Below are 6,046 nucleotides of genomic sequence, written 5' to 3'. Positions count from 1 at the left end.
CAATCACAGAAGGACAAATACTCTGTGATTCCACTTGTATGAGGTACCTGCACTGTCAAATTCACAGAGACGGAAAAAAGAATGGTGGTTGCCAGGGGCTGGGGGTACGGGGAAGTAGGGATTTTTGTTTAATGGGGACAGAGTTTCAGTCTCAGAAGACGGAAAAGTTCCAGAGATGGATGGTGGAGATGGTTGCACAGCAGTGTGATGTACTTAATGCCATTGAACTGTATACTTAAAAATGGTGAAAACTATACATTTTAGGTTATGTATATTTTACCACCACTTAAAAAGAAAAGTACTGGGGTGCCTGGGTGGCTCTGTCAGTTAAGCGTCCAACTCTTGGCTCAGGTCGCAACCTCGTGGGTTGTGGGATCAAGTCCTGCGTCAAGTTCCATGATCAGTGGGGAGTCTGCTTCTCTCCCTCTCCCTCTGCCCTTCCCTCCACTCTCGCACACACCCTTTCTCTCTCTCAAATCAAGGAAGGAAGGAAGGAAGGAAGGAAGGAAGGAAGGAAGGAAGGAAGGAAGGAAGGAAGGATGGATGGATGGATTAGCTATTGTCATCTCTAGCCTTAGCTATCTGGAGGGTTTCTCTAAGGAACCAAACGGTTGCCATGATCACCGCCTGCCCCTAACTCTGGCAGATAGGGTCAAATCTTCTCATACTGTCTCAGTTTTGCCTGTTATCTTGTCCGCTTAAATCCAGTTCCACCCTTCCACACCAGGAGAACTATGGAACAGACCGGCTTGAGGTGGAGTCCAAAAGCGCTGGAGGAAAGGAGTGGATCCCAGAGGGCGCCGCCCTCACCACCCTACCCCTGTCCACCACCACGCTGGAAGTTTCTCCAGAGGCTGGCGGTGGGTTCTCGTGGCATCCCCTCCGATTAGCACCAAGCAAGTGGCAGATCTGGGAGGAGTGACACTGAGGCTCTGGTGGCTGGTTGTTTGATGGCCCTTGGGTCCCACTTGTGCCCTCAGCAAAGCCATTTCCCCCAGACCCCCGGGGGGAGGGCCAGCAGGCTGTGCTTTGGGCAGATGATTCTCACTTACAGCCTGGCCCAGGAAATGCCCAGGACAAAAGCCCTGACACTGGCATTCACTGACGGAATCGTTCTTCACACTTTATTTAACAAATCTTTACAAAAGTGGCGCTGCTCAGCCTTGGCAGCACGCTGGGACCACCTTGGGGAGTTTGGAGAGCACTGATGCCCACAGCCAACTCCCACAGGTTGTAGTTTAATTGGTCTGGGTGTAGCCTGGATCCTGGGATTTTAAAAAACTCTCTGCATAATTCTAACGTGCAAGCAACATTCGACGCTGCCCTGCAGTTCCTATAGGAAGCCCATGGCCTCCAGGAGCAAGGTGGGAGCAGCAGAGGTACATTAAAAGTTGCTCAGGAAGCCCAGCCACCAGGAGGTGATGGTTTCACGTGGGAGGGTCACGGACCAGGTGTTTTTGTGGTCAGGAGCCATTCTCCTGAAGCGGTTTGGTCTGTGCACACACAGCAACACGAAGGTCCTGCCTTATCTATTGAAGACGTGGTTTTGTAAAATATCAAATAGTTGCCCAAATGGCCACTTTTCTGCCAGTCATGGTGTCTGGGCTTTCCCCTTTGGCTTGTCCTGTAACTGCTTGGAGGGATGCAGTCAAAACAGATCCTGTCACATCCTGTGGGCGTCTACTGACTGCAGAATGCTCCTGCTGACTCCAGCTTTCTTGATGTCATAACAAAGTTGTCAGATGTGTTTCTTCATGCCTTGAAGTCTGCTGTCCCTTCTGTTTGGATCCACATGCAGCAAGACGCTGACTCACTTCCCTTAGCTTACCGAGTGCTAGCGCTTCCTGGATCAACAAACCCTGGGAGTGGCTCCTCCACCAGAGTTCACGGAAAGGTATGGAAGCCACCAGCATTCACAGCAAGGGCCTTGAGTTCTAACTCAAGGGAGGTGGCATTGTAGGGACAGCTAGCTGACATGAGCGGGCTTTGAGATCTCTGTAGACGAGATGTATAAATACAAAACGCGGTCAGCTCTAACTTAGCCCTTTGAGAAGAGGACCAGAATGTTCCTCTGGGTTGTGTAGAAGACTTGAGTGTTCTGCTGAGACACTCACCAGCTTTTGTTCAGTCATTCAAGGCATATTCATTGCCAGACACTGTTCTAGGCCCCTGAAAAATGGCGGAGGCAAGACAGGTGTGGACCCTGCCTCTTTTTTCTTTTTTTTTAAGATTTCATTTATTTGCGGGAGAGAGAATGAGAGACAGAGAACATGAGAGGGAGGAGGATCAGAGGGAGAAGCAGACTCCCCGCTGAGCAGGGAGCCCGATGTGGGACTCGATCCCGGGACTCCAGGATCATGACCTGAGCCGAAGGCAGTTGCTTAACCAACTGAGCCACCCAGGCGCCCAAGACCTCATTTTTTTTTTTAAGAGCAGTTTTAAGTTTACAACGCGATTGAGAGGAAGGTATGGAGATGTCCCATACGCTTCGTGCCCCGCCCCCATGCACAGATTTTCCCCATTATATATCATGATCATCCAATGTCCACCGTTCACTGTAGGGTTCACTCTTGATGTTGTACATTCTGTGGGTTTGGACAAATGTGTAGGGACATGTATCCATCATTATAATATCATACAGAGTATCTTCACTGCCCTAATAATCCTCTGTGCTCTACCAATTAATGCCTCCTCCTCAACACCTAGCAACCACTGATCTTTCTATCTCCTCAGTTTTGCCCTTTCTAGAATGTCACATAGTTGAAATTATACAGTATGCAGCCTTTTCAGGTTGGCTTCTTTCACTTAGTATTATGTATTGAAGTTTCTTCCATGTCTTTTCATGGCTAGATAGTGCCGAACAATATTCCATTGTCTGGAGGGACCAGTTTATTTAACCATTCACCTTCCAAAGGACATCTGGACTGCTTCCAAGTTTGGGTAATTCTGAATCAGAGTGCTAGAAACATCATGTGCAGGTTTTTTGTGAACATGTTTTCAGCTCCCCTGGGTAAATGCCAAGGAGCATATTGCTGGATCATATGGTAAGAGTATGTTTAGCTGCATAAGAAACTTCCAGACTGTCTTCAAGTGTCTGTACCATTTCCCATTCCCACTGGCAATAAAGGAGAGTTTTTGTTGCCCCACATTCTCAAGAGCGTTTGGCATTGTCAGCGTTCTGGATTTTGACCATTTTAATAGGTGTGTGGTGTTATCTCGTTGTTGTTTCTATTTGCGCTTCTGCAATGACGTGACATAGAGCCTCTTCTGATTCGCTTATTTGCCATCTGTATACCTTCTTTGGTGAGGTGCCTTTTAAGGTCTCTGGCTCATTTTAAAAATCAGGTTGCTCATTTTCTTATGGTTGAGTTTTGGGTTTTTTTTAAGATTTTATTTATTTGACAGAGAGAGACACAGCGAGAGAGGGAACACAAGCAGGGGGAGTGGGAGAGGGAGAAGCAGGCTTCCCGCCGAGCAGGGAGCCTGATGCAGGACTCGATCCCAGGAGCCTGGGATCATGACCCGAGCCGAAGGCAGACGCTTAACGACTGAGCCACCCAGGCGCCCCTTATGGTTGAGTTTTAAGAGTTGTTTGTATACCTTGGACAACAGCCCTTATCAGATGTGTCTTTTGCAAATATTTTCTCTGAGTCTGTGGCTTGTCTTCTCGTTCTTTTGATACTGTCTTTTTCAGGGCAGAAGTTTTAAATTTAATTAATTAATTTATTTATCTGACAGAGAAAGACATAACGAGAGAGGGAACACAAGCAGGGGGAAGGAGAGAGGGAGAAGCAGGAGCCTGATGTGGGGCTCGATCCCAGGACCCTGGGATCATCCTGAGCCAAAGGCAGACGCTTAACGACTGAGCCACCCAGGCGCCCCTAATTAATTTTTTTTTTGAAGTTGTAAATTTTAATCGGACGCTGTCTCCTCCTGGAGCTTACCAAAATGCACACTTGGGGAGTAGCATTCACTGCCTTGACTTTTCTTTGTCTTCCCTCCAGTTTTATTAAGATACAGTCGACATACAGCACTGTATAAGCTTAAGGTGTATGGCATAATGATTCGACTTACAAATATTGTCGGACTATTCTCTTTTGGTTAATCAATAATAACGAACACTCGAGGAGCCCTTACTGCATGCCAGTTTCTGTGCTAAACCCTTTTTCTAAACAGCTACGTCCTTTTAGCGCAATTCCCATTCCCCTTTCCCCCACAAACAACATCCTGACGTGTTTCCTGTTTGCCCGTTTGTGTTGTTGGAATTTCTGTTTGTTGTTTTCTATGCATGTATTTTCTTTTTATTCTTTTAAAGATTTTTATTTCTTTATTTGACAGAGAGACACAGCGAAAGAGGGAACACAAGCAGGGGGAGTGGGAGAGGGAGAAGCAGGCTTCCCACGGAGCAGGGAGCCCGATGCGGAGCTCGATCCCAGGACCCTGGGATCATGACCTGAGCCGAAGGCAGACGCTTAACGACTGAGCCACCCAGGTGCCCCATCTACGCATGTATTTTCATTTTTATTTCTGTTGGCTATGTTCATGTAAACCAGAATGCATGCACGCTTTCTTCTTGCAATGTCTTAGTCTCATCCACCGGTGTTGCTCTCTGGGCATCTACCCCCTCCTCATGTCTGTGTGGTAATCCATAGAATGCTGCCACCAGGTCTTAACCTGTCCATGCCCGCCCTGAAGGGTCCTGGATTGTGCCCAGTTCCATGTCCCCACAAGAACCCTTAGCTATCATGAGCATCGCGTGCACATGTCCCCTGCACGAGAGGGTTCGGGATACACACGCGCACTCCCAGGAGCAGATTATCGATTATCGGTTGTGGGGCATACCATACATGGAGATAGTCTGGCTAAGTATGGCAGGTTGTTCTGCACAGCAGCTACACCCCCTACACCTCACCACCAGTCATGTAGCGAGCTTATAGTTCCATATCCTTAACCCGGTGGGTAACACTCAGCTTTTAAAATTTTTGCCAAATAGGTGGAAAGTGATAACTCGGTTTAATTTGCAATTACCTTGTACCCAATAAACTTCTCTCCATGTGTTTGTTTAGATCTTTTGTGTCTTATTCTGAAAATGACCCCTTATACTCTGCCCATTTTTCCGTTCAGTTCTCTCTGTCTTGTTGATGAGTAGGAGATCCTGTTTGTTCTAGATAGGTCCATATCTGCCGGTCCTTTTGGCTTTAGAGATTGCGCTCTCTGTTCCCAATCTGTTATCTGTTCGTTATCTTTGACCGTTGTGTCTTTCGTTTTACAGAACTCCTTTATTTAAAGGGATCACAGTAATTTTGAGTCCTATGACTGTGCTTTTGAAGTTTTGAAAAGAAGTCCTTCTTTACCTCTAGTCTGTAAGGATATTACCTTAAAGCTAGTCTCTATTAATTTCATAGTTTCTATTTCAGTTAGGGCTCCACTCTATTTGCATACGAGCTTTGTAAACAGTGCTCAGGAGGGACCTGGTTTTCTTTGCCTCTGCTTACTTTACTCATTAGAGATCTTCACAACGGCTTTCTGAGGTAGAGGAGGAAACCCAAGGCAAAGAAGGTCAAAATGCTAGCCAGTGGCAGAATCCAAATCTCTGATTTTGTTTCTTTAGATGTCAAATAGCTGGACCGTGTGACAGATCTCCAGGGCCGGGAGCAATGAAGCCCAGGGCCCAGCACACAACTCAGCCAGGGCAAACATTATTGATTACTTGGTGAACAGATGAGGCCTTTGGCTGTGTCTCTTAGACTTGGTTCCATAAGAAATGCCAGTGAACCCAGGAAAGGTCACACCCAAACCCCAGTAGGAAGCCCCTACCCATCTCTCTGAACCCCCACTAGGTAAGTCACACCAACAGCCTACCCAGAAGCAGCTTCTCCTCCCCCAATTTAGGGCTTCCTACTACCTGTCCCAGTATTTTGGGCTTGTGAACTCTAATAAATCTTAATTACTAACGTGTCACTGTTCCAAGCATTTAACATATCTGCACTCATTCACTATGCACAACAACCCTGTCAGGTGGGTATTATCATTATACACATTTTTC

This window comes from Zalophus californianus, chromosome 11 (assembly GCF_009762305.2).
Source record: "Zalophus californianus isolate mZalCal1 chromosome 11, mZalCal1.pri.v2, whole genome shotgun sequence".
NCBI lineage: Eukaryota > Metazoa > Chordata > Mammalia > Carnivora > Otariidae > Zalophus > Zalophus californianus.
Note: the sequence above shows the minus strand (reverse complement) of the source record.